General features: G+C 34.2%; 1 pseudogene; it reads left to right on the top strand.

Moving 5' to 3' along the window:
- Positions 1-497: 497 nt before the first annotated feature.
- Positions 498-16,628, top strand: part of LOC127546902 (ATP-binding cassette sub-family E member 1-like) — a 37,916-nt pseudogene continuing 21,785 nt past the window's right edge.

Below are 16,628 nucleotides of genomic sequence, written 5' to 3'. Positions count from 1 at the left end.
AATGTATGTGTGTGTGTGTATATGTGTGTGTGTGTATGTGTGTGTGTATTTGCTCTAATTATGTGTTTGCCCCAGTACATTTGGCTTCAGAATGCCACTGCATCTTTTAACAACTTTTTCCTTGGTTGTTGATAGATTTGTTTTTTCTGGAGTAGATATGGGGATTCATAAATATTAACTTCATCCATCGGTTCAATTATATATCTAGATTTCTATTTGAAACCATCAGTTTCAATTCTTCTGTAGAATTATAAGACTTTTACACCTTTTATGTGCAAATGATATGTTAAACAAGTTGAAGAGATCCTAATGAAGTAAAATAAATGATTAATGTGCTTTTTAATGAAGTTACAGAACTTAATCCAAGTTAATCAAATTATTAATATGTTTTGGTATATTATGACATGTTTTGATTTAAAAGTTGAAGGTTCCTCTTCAAAAACCTTTAAAACAATGTCCCATGTCAAATTTTGAAATAAAGCCAAGCAAAAATCAAGATGAAACATTTGTCTGGCTTTAAAAAGCTTAGAATGTCCATAGAAGAGGTTTGGGATGGAAGTCTGACTACAGATGGCAGCAGCAATAGTGGCTCCAGCAGCAATAGCTTGGGAAATCTCAGACCAGAGATGGTAAGGGAAGAGATTATGAGTAATCCAATGCTGGCACTGGATATTACTGGCACTGAATGGCATCTCTATCCCTTATTCACAATTCTGGGTCACCATTCATGGGTGGAAAGGAGGGACATGGTTCCCAGTTAGGGTCAAGAGTAGTGATAATGCTTACAACAGCAGGGTAACAGGGGAGCTGGTCACAGTTCCAGGGTATAGGAAATTGCAAGTACATGTGATTCTAGGTAAGCAGGAACCCTCCTAAGTAAAAACTGGATCACTGACCAGAAAAGTGATCACATGTCTCACTATATCATACCACCCCAAACACTGAAGATTTGCAAATCTCTAGAATAAGAACCCCCCCCCCCCAAAAAAAAAAAATCAACACAATGAAAAAGCTTGAAACATAACATAAGACAGTTGCTCCCAACCCTAGGTTAGTAAAACCTAAAGCTAACATAAAGTTGAAAGTCAAGAATTAGGATGGAAAAAAGAGGAAACACCAACTAAAGAACCTGACATAAATGGCTATGATGGTAGCAGGGGGAGACCAAGACACAAATTTAGAAAACAACAATGTAAAAACAAGTACAATCAAAGTTTCAGAAAAAAAAAAAAAGGTTAAGTCTAACAATTAGTGAAAGAAGTAAGAGTAAGACCAGTAAGAGAGAAATGGGGAAAATGAGAACAATGCAAGAAAATTATACAAAGACAACTAACAATTTGTTAAAGAATAACAAAATAATAAGAGAAATATTGAAGAAAGCAATATCTTAAGAAAGAATTGGAATAATGGTTAAAAAAGCCACAAAATTCAATGAAAAAAAGAACTCTTTAAAATTATAACTGGACAATACAAAAATATAAGTTAATGATTACCTAAGACACTGAAAAACAGTAAAATTAACTTAAAAGAATGAAACAATAATATAAACAAAATAGGATAACTGTGAACAAGTAGGACTTATACCAGGAATACAGAGCTGGTGCAATATCAGAAAAACTACTAGAATAATTGACTATATCAATAGTTAATCTAACAAATCATGTGATTATATCAACAGAAGCAGAAAAGTTATTTGGCAAAACACAACTCTCATTTCTATTAAAAACACTATATAGCATAGGAGTAAGTGAAGTTTTTCTTAAAACAATAAGTAACATCTATCAAAAACCATCAGAAAGTATTATATTCAATGGAGATAAATTTGAACATTTCCAATAATATCACGGATGAAAGAAAGTTGTCCACTATCACCATAACTATTCAATATTATACTGCAAATGTTAGCTTTAGCAATAAGAAAAGAAAACTAAATTAAAGGAATTAGAGTAGATATTGAAAAATCAAAGTTATCACTCTTTTTCATATAATTGGTATAATGGTATACTTCAAAAATCTGAAGAATCAACTAAAAACTACTAGAAACAATTAACTTTAGCAAAGTTACAGGATATAAACCAAACCCATATTAATTATTCCCATTTACATATGTTACCAACAAAATGTAATAGCAAGAGATAGAAAGAGAAATCCCATTTAAAATAACTGTAGATAAAATAAAACATTTGGGAGTCTATCTGCCAAGACAAAAAAAAAAGGCCTGTAACTATATGTGGACAAATACAAAACACTTTTCATATAGATAAAGTTAAATCTAAATATCTGGAAGAATATTAAGTGCTCATGGATAGGCTGAACTAATATAATAAAAATGAAAATCCTACCTAAATCAATCTACTTATTTAGTTCCATGTCAATCAAATTAATTTTAGAGCTAGAACAAATAATAGCAAATTCATCTAGAAGACAAAAGCTTAAAAATAACAAAGGAAATAATGAAAAAAAAATTGCAAATGAAGGTGCCCTAGCTGTAGCAGAACTAAAACTCTATTATAAAGAGCAATCATCAAAATCATTGGTAGTTTGGAAATAGAGTAATGGGTCAGTGAAAGAGGTTAGGTACACAGGACACAATAGTTAATGCCAATAATAATCTAGTGTTTGATAAACCCAAATATTTCAGCTTCTGGGATAACAACTTGCTATTTAACAAGGAGAGGTTAGGAGAGGGGAAGAAAAATTGGAAGATAAGGTTTAAAAGCCAAAAAATAGGCTTGAAAAATTAGCAAACAACAACAATTAGACTTCTGGTTAAGATGGCGGAAAGGAGGCACACAGCTACATAAGCTCCACACTTTCTCTCACTATCCATTTCATTACAAGCCTCTGAATTTATGCTTGACTGAAAAAAACCCACAAATAGTTACCAAGAGAAGCCATCCTTGAGATTCGCCAAGAAAGGTCTGTCTTTACTGGAGGGCTGGGACGGTTTTAGATCAGGCGCAGGCAGCGGGCAGCGGCAGTGAGAGCACGGGAGCAGACTGGAGAGGGGGTGGGGAGTGATCGCAGCTGTCTCTGCGGGGAGAGCTTCGCTACAGGTTTGGATACTTTGCCCTGGCAGCAAGTCAGCAGCCCAGCAGAGAAGCTAAAAACACCGGGGGTGAAGAATACAACCCCAAACAGCTGGAGTCTCTCGGGACCTGGCCTCTCCCTTTCCCCCCCCACAGTGACTCAGCACGCTCTGGGATCTCAGAGCGCAGGCGCAGCACAGTCCTGCTAGTGCCTCACTGCTGCCCCCTGCAGTCTGTAGAGGAAGCTTGATAACACACCCAGCCCCTCCCTCCCCCCCAAAAAAAAAGACTCCAGTTTTTTCTGTTTTTCTTTGGTAGTTTGTCTTTGATTATTAGACAGAATGAGCAAGAAACTGAAGAGGACTTTAACCCTTGACAGCTTCTATACAGATAGAGAAAAGACTCTAAATCCTGAGGAGACTAAAAACAGACAGTCTCCAGGTGAATCCCCAAAGGAGGAGATCATCTGTTCCTCAGCACAGATGAACCTCATAGAAGTGATTAAAAAGGCTCTCACAAGGGAGCTAGAAGAAAAATGGGGAAAGCAGAGTGAGGCTTGGGAAAAGGAGAGGGAGGCTTGGCAAAAGAGCCTGGAGAAGTCAGTTAAAGAGAGAGTGGATAAAGAAGTAAAATCCTTGAAAAATAGTATTGGTGAACTGGAAAACAAAATTGGCGAAATGGAAAAAAATTCCACAGAACAAAAGAACTCAATGGGACAATTAGAAAAAGATTTTTAAAAAGTGAGTGAAGAAAATACTTCACTGAAAATCAGAATTGAACAATTGGAATTGAATGACTCAAGGAGACAAGAAGAATCAGTCAAGCAAATCCCAAAAAATCAAACAATGGAAAAGAATGTGAAATACCTTTTGGGGAAGACAAGAGACCTGGAAGACAGATCCAGGAGAGACAATCTGAGAATCATTGGACTTCCAGAAAAACATGATGAAAAAAAGAGCCTGGACACTATTTTCCAGGAAATTATCAAAGAGAACTGCCCAGAAGTTATAGGAACAGAGGAAAAAATAAACATTGAAAGGATTCATCAATCACCCACTGAAAGGGATCCTAAAATCAAAACACCAAGGAATATAGTGGCCAAATGCCAGAACCCTCAGATGAAGGAAAAAATATTGCAAGCGGCTAGAAAAACCCAATTCAAGTATCAAGGAGCCACAATAAGGATCACCCAGGATCTGGCAGCATCCACATTAAAGGATTGAAGGGCCTGGAATATGATATTCCGAAAGGCTAAGGAACTTGGTATGCAACCAAAAATAACGTACCCAGCGAGAATGAGCATCTTTATCCAGGGAAGAAGATGGACATTCAACGAAGTAAGCGAATTTCATCTATTTCTGATGAAAAAACCAGAACTTAACAAAAAGTTTGATCTACAAATATAGAACTCAAGAGAAATCTAAAAAGGTAAAGATTAATCTTGGGAATTATATTTTGACTATATAGATGTATAAAGAATACATGTATACCTTGTTCTAGAAATTGATGTGGAAAGGACATTGTACCAGAAAAAGGGTAAAGTGGGGGTAGTACATCTCATGAAGAGGCATAGGAAAACTATTATATCTGAGAGAAAGAATGGAGGGGGATGAATATAGTGGGTATCTTACTGCCTTCAGAATTGGCTTTAAGTGAAAAATCTTAAGACATATTCAATCTATGGTGAAACTTAACCCACCTCATTGAAAAGTGAGAAGGGAAAAGTGAAAAGGGAAGGAATAAGCTAAGCGGAAGGGAATACGGGAACTGGGAGGGAAAGGGGTAAGATAGGGGGAGGAATTCTAAGGCGGGGGGAGGGATACTAAAAAGGGAAGGCTGTGAGAAGCAAGTGGTGCTCACATGCTTAATACTGGGAAGGGGGGGAAAGGGGAAAGAAGGGAAAAAAGCATAAACCGGGGTTAACAAGATGGCAAGTAATACAGAATTGGTCATTCTAACCATAAATGTGAACAGGGTAAACTCCCGCATAAAGAGGAAGCGGTTAGCAGAATGGATTAAAAGCCAGAATCCTACAATATGTTGTTTACAGGAAACACACCTGAAACGGGGAGATACATGCAGGTTAAAGGTAAAAGGTTGGAACAAAATCTACTATGCTTCAGGTGAAGTCAAAAAAGCAGGGGTAGCCATCCTGATCTCAGATCAAGCTAAAGCAAAAATTGATCTAATTAAAAGAGATAAGGAAGGGCACTATATCTTGCTAAAGGGTAGCATGGATAATGAAGCACTATCTATATTAAACATATATGCACCAAGTGGGGTAGCATCTAAATTCTTAAAAGAGAAACTAAGAGAGCTGCAAGAAGAAATAGACAGCAAAACTATAATAGTGGGAGATCTTAACCTTGCACTCTCAGAATTAGATAAATCAAACCACAAAATAAATAAGAAAGAAGTCAAAGAGGTAAATAGAATACTAGAAAAGTTAGATATGATAGATCTCTGGAGAAAATGTAATGGAGACAGAAAGGAATACACTTTCTTTTCAGCAGTTCATGGAACCTATACAAAAATTGACCATATATTAGGACATAAAAACCTCAAACTCAAATGCAGTAAGGCAGAAATAGTAAATGCATCCTTTTCAGACCACGATGCAATGAAAATTACATTCAACAAAAAACCAGGGGAAGTAGACCAAAAAATAATTGGAAACTAAATAATTTCATACTAAAGAATGATTGGGTGAAACAGCAAATCATAGACATAATTAATAACTTCACCCAAGAAAACGATAATAATGAGACATCATACCAAAATGTATGGGATGCAGCCAAAGCGGTAATAAGGGGAAATTTCATATCTCTAGAGGCCTATTTGTATAAAATAGAGAAAGAGAAGGTCAATGAATTGAGTTTGCAACTAAAAATGCTAGAAAAGGAACAAATTAAAAACCCCCAGTCAAACACTAAACTTGAAATTCTAAAAATAAAAGGTGAGATAAATAAAATTGAAAGTAAAAAAAACTATTGAATTGATTAATAAAACTAAGAGTTGGTTCTATGAAAAAACCAACAAAATAGACAAACCCTTAGTAAATCTGATTTAAAAAAGGAAAGAGGAAAATCAAATTGTTAGTCTTAAAAATGAAAAGGGAGAACTCACCACTAATGAAGAGGAAATTAGAGCAATAATTAGGAGTTACTTTGCCCAACTTTATGCCAATAAATTCGACAACTTAAATGAAATAGAAAAATACCTCCAAAAATATAGCTTGCCCAAACTAACAGAGGAAGAAGTAAAGATCCTAAACAGTCCCATCTCAGAAAAAGAAATAGAACAAACTATCAATCAACTCCCTAAGAAAAAATCCCCAGGACCAGATGGATTTACATGTGAATTCTACCAAACATTTAAAGAACAATTAACTCCAATGTTATATAAACTATTTGAAAAAATAGGGATTGAAGGAGTCCTACCAAACTCCTTTTATGACACAGACATGGTACTGATACCTAAACCAGGTAGGCTGAAAACAGAGAAAGAAAATTATAGACCAATCTCCCTAATGAATATTGATGCTAAAATCTTAAATAAAATATTAGCAAAAAGATTACAGAAAATCATTCCCAGGATAATACACTATGACCAAGTAGGATTTATACCAGGAATGCAGGGCTGGTTCAATATTAGGAAAACTATTAGCATAATTGACTATATCAATAACCAAACAAACAAAAACCACATGATCATCTCAATAGATGCAGAAAAAGCATTTGATAAAATCCAACATCCATTCCTAATAAAAACACTTGAGAGCATAGGAATAAATGGACTTTTCCTTAAAATAGTCAGGAGCATATATTTAAAACCATCAGTAAGCATCATATGCAATGGGGAAAAACTGGAACCTTTCCCAGTAAGATCTGGAGTGAAGCAAGGTTGCCCACTATCACCATTATTATTTAATATCGTATTAGAAACACTAGCCTCAGCAATAAGAGTCAAGAAAGATATTAAAGGAATTAGAGTAGGCAATGAGGAAAGCAAACTATCATTCTTTGCAGATGATATGATGGTATACCTAGAGAACCCCAGAGATTCTACTAAAAAGCTATTGGAAATAATTCATAATTTTAGCAAAGTAGCTGGCTACAAAATAAATCCCCATAAATCCTCAGCATTTTTATACATCACCAACAAAACCCAACAGCAAGAGATACAAAGAGAAATTCCATTCAGAATAACTGTTGATACCATAAAATATTTGGGAATCTATCTACCAAAGGAAAGTCAGGAATTATATGAGCAAAATTATAAAAAAGTCTCCACACAAATAAAGTCAGACTTAAATAATTAGAAAAATATTAAGTGCTCTTGGATCGGCTGAGCGAACATAATAAAGATGACAATACTCCCTAAACTAATCTATTTATTTAGTGCTATACCAATCAGACTGCCAAGAAAATATTTTAATGATCTAGAAAAAATAACAACAAAATTCATATGGAACAATAAAAAGTCGAGAATCTCAAGGGAATTAATGAAAAAAAATCAAATGAAGGTGGCCTAGCTGTACCTGATCTAAAATTATATTATAAAGCAGCAGTCACCAAAACCATTTGGTATTGGCTAAGAAATAGATTAGTGGATCAGTGGAAAAGGTTAGGTTCACAAGACAGAATAGTCAACTATAGCAATCTAGTGTTTGACAAACCCAAAGCCCCTAACTTCTGGGAAAATAATTCATTATTTGATAAAAACTGCTGGGATAATTGGAAATTAGTATGGCAGAAATTAGGCATGGACCCACACTTAACACCATATACCAAGATAAGATCAAAATGGGTCCATGACCTAGTCATAAAGAACGAGATTATAAATAAATTAGAGGAACATAGAATAATTTATCTCTCAGACTTGTGGAGGAGAAAGAAATTTGTGACCAAAGATGAACTAGAGACCATTACTGATCCCAAAATAGAAAATTTTGATTACATCAAATTAAAAAGCCTTTGTACAAATAAAACTAATGCAAACAAGATTAGAAGGGAAGCAACAAACTGGGAAAACATCTTCACAGTTAAAGGTTCTGATAAAGGCCTCATTTCCAAAATATATAGAGAACTGACTCAAATTTATAAGAAATCAAGCCATTCTCCAATTGATAAATGGTCAAAGGATATGAACAGACAATTTTCAGAGGATGAAATTGAAACTATTACCACTCATATGAAAGAGTGTTCCAAATCATTATTGATCAGAGAAATGCAAATTAAGACAACTCTGAGATACCACTACACACCTGTCAGATTGGCTAAGATGACAGGAAAAAATAATGATGAATGTTGGAGGGGATGTGGGAAAACGGGGACACTAATGCATTGTTGGTGGAGTTGTGAACGAATCCAACCATTCTGGAGAGCAATCTGGAATTATGCCCAAAAAATTATCAAATTGTGCATACCCTTTGATCCAGCAGTGTTTCTATTGGGCTTATATCCCAAAGAAACACTAAAGAAGGGAAAGGGACCTGTATGTGCCAAAATGTTTGTAGCAGCCCTGTTTGTAGTGGCTAGAAACTGGAAAATGAATGGATGCCCATCAATTGGAGAATGGCTGGGTAAATTGTGGTATATGAATGTTATGGAATATTATTGTTCTGTAAGAAATGACCAGCAGGATGAATACAGAGAGGACTGGCGAGACTTACATGAACTGATGCTAAGTGAAATGAGCAGAACCAGGAGATCATTATACACTTCGACAACGATATTGTTTGAGGACATATTTTGATGGAAGTGGATTTCTTTGACAAAGAGGCCTGAGTTTCAATTGATAAATGACGGACAAAAGCAGCTACACCCAAAGAAAGAACACTGGGAAATGAATGTGAACTATCTGCATTTTTGTTTTTCTTCCTGGGTTATTTATACCTTCTGAATCCAATTCTCCCTATGCAACAAGAGAACTGTTCGGTTCTGCAAACATATATTGTATCTAGGATATACTGCAACATATCCAACATATAAAGGACTGCTTGCCATCTAGGGGAGTGGGTGGAGGGAGGGAGGGAAAAAAAATCGGAACAGAAACGAGTGTCAATATAAAGTAATTATTAAATAAAAATTGAAAAAAAAAACAACAATTAAAACCTCTGGCCATAAAAATTTTACTATGGAGACAGGGAAGATAAAGTCCCAGACTCAGAAGACAAAAATGTCAAAAAAGCTAAAAGCAAAACATCAAAGGGAGAGAAAACTGAATTGGAAACAAGCCCAACAAAAACCCATGGGAGAGTTCAAAAAAATTTTTTTTTTAAATAATAACCTAAAAGAAGTTTAGGCAAAATTGGAAGAAAAAATAAATGCATGAAATAAAAATTATTCAATTAGATTAATATGTTGGTAAAAAAAGGCAGAAAGAAGTGAGGCTAAGATGGCAGAGAAAAATCAGGAATTAACTGTGGTCTTTATAATTTCTTCCCAAAAAACCCCAAACAGCTTTAAAATTATGTCTTGAAATTACTTTTAGAGCAGCAGAACACTCCAAGAATTTTCTAGTCCAAGACAAATTAGAAGTATGATAGAAACTGTTTGGGTTAAGAGAAGAGAATCTTTTGCAGTGTCCCAGCAAAGCCAAGCTAGGTTGCAGGCAACTGAATCCTTTGTAGTGAATCCCAGAGTCCTCAACCCAGAGAAAGTAAAAGAATCACACAACTGTCAGAAGGAAATTATAAAGGATTCTGGTGACTGTCTCAAGACAAGAAAAAACGAGTGCAGTAAAGTTTACAGTTTCTGAGAAGCAAAGGCCTTGATTGCAGTTTCAGGTTGGGAAAGAGTCTTTTCATTGCTCATAAATGAGAGCATAGTCTATAAGAACACTGACCACACGTATTCTTAGATCATGCTTCCTTGGGAAAACTAAAAACTCATAGGCCCCCTCCTGCTAGCTATAAAAGCAACAGAATGAAAAAAAAAAAAAAAAAAAAAACAGAAGTTCGGGACTTATCCTCTACTCTCAGAAGAGAGAAAAATTTTAACATAAAGTTAAAAATCAAGAAATAGATTTGAAAAAATGTCCAAAAAAAAAACAGTGTATACAATGTTTTTATGGTGATATCAAACATCAAAACAAAAACCTAATGGAAGATAATGTCAAAATGCTTATAATGCACAGCCTCAAAGAAAAATAATTGGTGTGAAGGCCAAAAAAGGCTTCAGGGAAGATCTTAAAAAATGATTTTCAAAATCAAATAAAAAAAGAAGAGGGAAAAATCATAAAAGGAAATATATCAAGAGAATCATGAAAGAAAATTAATCATTTGGTAAAGGAAGCAAAAAAATGTAAATTAAAAGATGTGCAAAAATTCAGTAAAGAGAAGGCAGATCCAAGATAGTGAAGAAAGGCAGGAAATTGCCTGATTTCTCACCAAATCATCTCCAAATAACTATAAAATAATATCTCAAAATAAATTTTGAAGGGGCAGAAACAATAAAAAGAAAGAATGAAAGAATTTTTAAGTTAAAAGGTCAACAAAAAAAATCTGTCTCACTGATACATTGCTGGTGGAACTGTGAATGGAGCAACCACTCTGAAGAGCAATTTGGAACTATGCTCAAAAAATTCTTACTTTGCAAATCCTTTGTCCCAGCAGTGTTTCTACTGGACTTATAGCTCAATGAGATCTTAAAGAAGGGAAAGGGATCCACATGTGCAAAAATGTTTGTGTCAGTCCTTTTTGTAGTGGCAAGAAACTGGAAACTGAGTGGATACCCATCAATTAGAGAATGGCTGAAAAAGTTATGGTATATGAATGTTATGGAATATTATTGTTCTAAAAGAAACAATAAGCAGGATGATTTCAGAGAGGCCTGGAGAGACTTACATGAACTGATGCTGTGAAGTGAGCAGAACCAGGAGATCATTATACAAGACAACAAGAAGATTATGATCAATTCTGATGGACATGGCTCTCTTCAACAATGAGATGACTCAAACCAGTTCCAATTGTTCAGTGATGAAGAGAGCCATATACACCCAAAAAGAGAATCATGGGAACTGAGTGTGGACTACGATGTATCATTCTCTCTTTTTGTTGTTGCTTGCTTGCATTTTCTTGTTCTTCTTCTTGTTCTTCTTCTAATTCTTCTTCTTCTTCTTCTTCTTCTTCTTCTGCTGCTGCTGCTGCTGCTGCTGCTTCCTCTTGTTCTTTTTTTTTATTGGTTTGATTTTATTTTTCTTGGTGCAGCACAATAATTATATAAATATTTACACATAAATTGGATTTAACATAAATTTGTACCATGTTTAATATATATTGGACTACTTGCCATCTGGGGGAGAGTGTGGGGGAATGGGGAAATTAGAACACAGAGTTTTTCAGGGGCTAATGTTAAAGAATTGTCCATGCATATGTTTTGAAAAATAAAAAAAAGCTTTAATAAAAAAGATCTTTCTCATTCCAGTAATGAACAAAGCAGCAGCAAGAGCCTGAGCCCTGGTACAGGTAAATAACAAGGACTCATCAACCTGGCAAGGTAGGCCGGTAATGAATTCTTACACCCCTAGCACAAGAAATTTGGGACAATTAACCCTTCATCCTTCAATCCAGGAGGAAAGCCCAAGTTTAACATTAAACTACAAAGGAAGAAAAAGAACCCACATATGCAAAAATGTTTGTAGCAGCTTTTTTTTGTTGTAGCAATGAATTGGAAAATGAGTAGATGCCCATCAATTGGAGAATTGCTAAAAAGTCATGATATATGAACATAACGGGATATTATTTATGTATAAAAATCATCAACAGGCTGATTTTAGAAAGGCCTGGGTAGGTTTACATAAACTGATGTTGAGTGAAGCGAACAGAATCAGGGAAAATATTGTATTGAGCAAAAACAGGATTTTGTGATCATCACCTTTGATAGACTTGGTTCTTCTCAGCAATTCAATTTTCCAAGGCAGTAAACTTTGGAAGGAAAATGCCATGTGCATCCAGAAAGAGAATTATGGAAACAGAAATTAGATCAACACACACTGCTCCCCTCAATTTTTTAATAGTGTTTCCCTTTTGTTCTGATTTTTCTCTCCCAACATAATTCATATGGACATATGTAAAGAAATGTACATGTGTAAAAATGTTTTAACTTGTAACTGGGTAAAATAAAAACAATAATATAAAAAGAAAGAAAAGTATTCAAAAACTTACTGAAGAATTAAACTAAAACAAGCTATAATCATGTCAAAATGCTCTAACTCACAATTGACTAGAAAAATGAAAATTTTTCATATCTCTCAGATTGGCTAAGATGAAAAGATAATGATAAATTTTGGAGGGGATGCGTTGTTGGTAGAATTGTGAATGGATCTATCCATTCTGGACAACAATTTGGAAATATGCTCCAAAGGCTATAAAACTGCATTCCCTTTGACTCAACAATACCATTACTGAGTCTGTATACCAAGGAAATGATAAAGGAAGGAAAAGAATGCACATGTGCAAAAATGTTTGTAGCAGCTCTTTTTTGTGCTAGCAAAGAATTGGAAAATGACAAGATGCCCATCAATTGAAGAATGACTGAATAAGTTGTGGTACATGAAGGTAACGGAATATTATTTTCTTTTTAAATTTTTTTATTATATCTTTTTTATTGACAGAACATATACATGTGTAATTTTTACAGCATTGTCCCTTGCACTCACTTCTGTTCCAACTTTTCCGTTCCTTCCCTCCACCCCCTCCCCTAGCTGGCAGGCAGTCTCATACATATTAAACATGTTAAAGTATATCTTAGATACAATATATGTGTGCAGATCCATACAGTTCTCTTGTTGCACAAGAAAAATTGGATTCAGAAAGTAAAAATAATTTGGGAAGAAAAACAAAAATGCAAACAGTCCACATTCATTTCCCAGTGTTCCTTTTCTGGGTGTGGCTGATTCTGTCCATCACTGATCAATTGGATATGAATTGGATCTTCTCTTTGTCAAAGATATCCACTTCCATCAGAGTACATCCTCATACAGTATTGTTGTTGCAGTGTATAATGATCTCCTGATTCTGCTCATTTCACTTAGCATCAGTTCATGTAAGTCTCTCTGAGCCTCTCTGTATTCATCCTGCTGGTCATTTCTTACAGAACAATAATATTCCATAATATTCATATACTGCAATTTTACCCAATCATTCTCCAATTGATTGGCATCCATTCAATTTCCAGTTTCTAACCATTACAAAAAGGGCTACCACAAAAAATTTGGGACATACAAGTCCCTTTCCCTGCTTTAATATCTCTTTGGGATATATGCCCAGTAGTAACATTGCTGGGTCAAGGAAATTCACAGTTTGATAACTTTTTGGGCATAGTTCCAAATTGCTCTCCAGAATGGCTGGATCTGTTCACAACTCCACCAACAATGCATCAATGTCCCAGTTTTCCTACATCCCCTCCAACATTTGTCATTATCTTTTCCTGTTATCTTAGCCAATCTGACAGGTGTGTAGTGGGATCACAGAATTGCCTTGATTTGCATTTCTCTTATCAATAGTGGTTTGGAACACCCTTTCATATGAGTAGAAATAGTTTTAATTTCATCATCTGAAAATTGTCTGTTCATATTCTTTAACCATTTATCAATTGGACAATGGCTTAATTTCTTATAAATTGGAGTCATTTCTCTCTATATTTTGGAAATGAGGCCTTTATCAGAACCTTTAATTGAAAAATGTTTTTTTCCCAATTTATTGCTTCTTTTCTAATCTTGTTTGCATTAGTTTTGTTTGTACAAAAGCTTTTTAATTTGATATAATCAAAATTTTCTATTTTGTGATCAATAATGATCTCTAGTTCTTCTTGGGTGACAAATTCCTTTCTCCTCCACAGGTCTGAGAGGTAAATTATCCAATGTTCCTCTAATTTATTTATAATCTATTCTTCATGCCTAAATAATGAACCCATTTTGATCTTGTCTTGGTGTATGGTGTTGTGTGGGTCCATGTCTAGTTTTTGCCATACTAATTTCCAGTTTTCCCAGCAGTTTTTGTCAAATAGTGAGTTCTTATCCCCAAAGTTGGGATCTTTAGGTTTGGCAAACACTAGATTTCTATAGTTACTGATTATTTTGTCCTGTGAACCTAACCTATTCCACTGATCACATAGTCTATTTTTTAGCCAATACCAAATGTTTTTGGTGACCGCTGCTTTATAATATAGTTTTAGATCAGGTACAGCTAGGCCGCCTTCATTTGATTTTTTTTTTTTTCATTAGTTCCCTTGAAATTCTTGACCTTTTGTTGTTCCATGTGAATTTTGTTATTATTTTTTCTAGATCATTAAAATAATTTCTTGGGAGCCTGATGGTATAGCATTAAATAAATAGATTAGTTTGGGTAATATTGTCATCTTTATTATATTCTCTCGCCCTATCCAAAAGCAGATACTAATTTTTCCAATTGTTTAAATTGGACTTTATTTTGTGTGGAAAGTGTTTTGTAATTTTGCTCATATATTTCCTGACTTTCCTTTGGCAGATAGATTTCCAATTATTTTATGCTATTGACAGTGGTTTTGAATGGAATTTCTCTTTGTACCTCTTGGTGCTGGATTTTGTTGGTGATGTATAAAAATGCTGAGGATTTTTGGGGATTTATTTTGTATTCTGCAACTTTGCTAAAGTTGTGGATTATTTCTAATAGCTTTTTAGTAGAATCTCTGGGGTTCTCTAAGTATACCATCATATCATCTTCAAAGACTGACAATTTGGTTTCCTCATTACTTACTATAATTCCTTTAATTTCTTCCCAACTCTTATTGCCAAGCTAGCATTTCTAATACAATATTGAATAGAAATGATGATAGTGGACAACCTTTTTTCACTCCTGATTTTATTTGGAATGGTTCCAGTTTATTCCCATTACATATGATGCTTACTGACAGTTTTAAATAGATGCTCCTGACTATTTTAAGGAAAAGTCTATTTATTTCTATCCTCTCAAGTGTTTTTATTAGGGATGGATGTTGGATTTTATCAAATGCTTTTTGTGCATTTATTGAGATGATCATATGGTTTTTGGCTAATTTGGATATTGAAATTGTCAATTATGCTAATAGTTTTCCTAGTATTGAACCAGTCCTGCTGGTATAAATCCTACTTGGTCATGATATATTATCCTGGGGATGATATTCTGTAATCTTTTTGCTAATATTTTATTTAAGATTTTAAGCATCAATATTCATTAGAGAGATTGTGCTACAATTTTCTTTTTCTGTTTTCAACCTACCTGGTTTAGGAATCAGTACAATGTCTGTGTCATAAAAGGAATTTGGTAGGACTCTTTCAATCCCTATTTTTTCAAATAGTTTATATAACATTGAAATTAATTGTTCTTTAAATCTTTGATAGAATTTACACGTAAATCCATCTGGTCCTCAGGATTTTTTCTTAGGGAGTTGATTAATAGTTTGTTCTATTTCTTTTTTTCCTGAAATGGGACTGTTTAAGCAATTTACTTCCTTCTCTGTTAATTTGGTAAACCTGTATTTTTGAAGGTAGTCATCCATTTCACTTAATTTATCAAATTTATTGGCATAAAGTTGGGTGAAATAACTCCTAATTATTGCTCTAATTTCCTCTTCATTAGTGGCGAGTTCTCTTTTCATTTTCAAGACTAACAATTTGATTTTCCTCTTTACTTTTTTAAATCAAATTTACTAAGGGTTTATCTATTTTGTTAGTTTTTTCATAAAACAAACTCTTACTTTTATTTACTATTTGAATAGTTTTGTTTTTCTTTTTTTTACTTTCAATTAATATCTCCTTTTATTTTTAGAATTTCAAGTTTAGTGTTTCACTGGGAGTTTTTAATTTGCTCCTTTTCTAGCTTTTTTAGTTGTAAGCCCAATTCATTGACCTTCACTTTCTCTACTTTATGCAAGTAGGTCTCTACAAATATAAAATTTCCCCTTTTTACTGCTTTGGCCGCATCCCACACATTTTGGTATGACCTCTCATTATTATCATTTTCTTGGGTGAAATTATTAATTATGTCATAATTTGCCAATTCACCCAATCATTTTAAAGATGAGATTATTTAGTTTCCAATTACTTTTTGGTCTATTTACCCCTAACTTTTTGTTGAATGTTTTTGTTGCATCATAATCTGAAAAAAAAGCATTTACTCTTTCTGCCTTCTGCATTTAATTTTGAGGTCTTTATGTCCTAATATATGGTCAATGTTTGTATAGGTTCCATGAACTGCTGAGAAGAAAGTATACTCCTTTCTATCACCATTCAGTTTTCTCCAAAGATCTATCATACCTAATTTTTCTAGTATTCTATTTACCTCTTTAATTTTTTTATTTGTTTTGTGGTTTGATTTATCTAATTCTGAGAGTGCAAGTTTGAGATCTCCCACTATTATAGTTTTGATGTCTATTTCTTCTTACAGCTCTCTTAACTTCTACTTTAGGGATTTAGATGCTACATTACTTGGTGCATATATGTTTAGTATTGATATTGCTTCATTGTCTATACTAACCTTTCACAAGATAATAGCATCCTTCCTTATCTTTTTTAATTAGGTCAAATTTTGCTTTTGCTTGATCTGAGATCAGATATAATAGGTTTCCTTTGCCTCTT

This window comes from Antechinus flavipes, chromosome 2, assembly GCF_016432865.1.
Source record: "Antechinus flavipes isolate AdamAnt ecotype Samford, QLD, Australia chromosome 2, AdamAnt_v2, whole genome shotgun sequence".
Taxonomy (NCBI): domain Eukaryota; kingdom Metazoa; phylum Chordata; class Mammalia; order Dasyuromorphia; family Dasyuridae; genus Antechinus; species Antechinus flavipes.
Note: the sequence above shows the minus strand (reverse complement) of the source record. Positions and strands in the feature narration are given on the sequence as shown.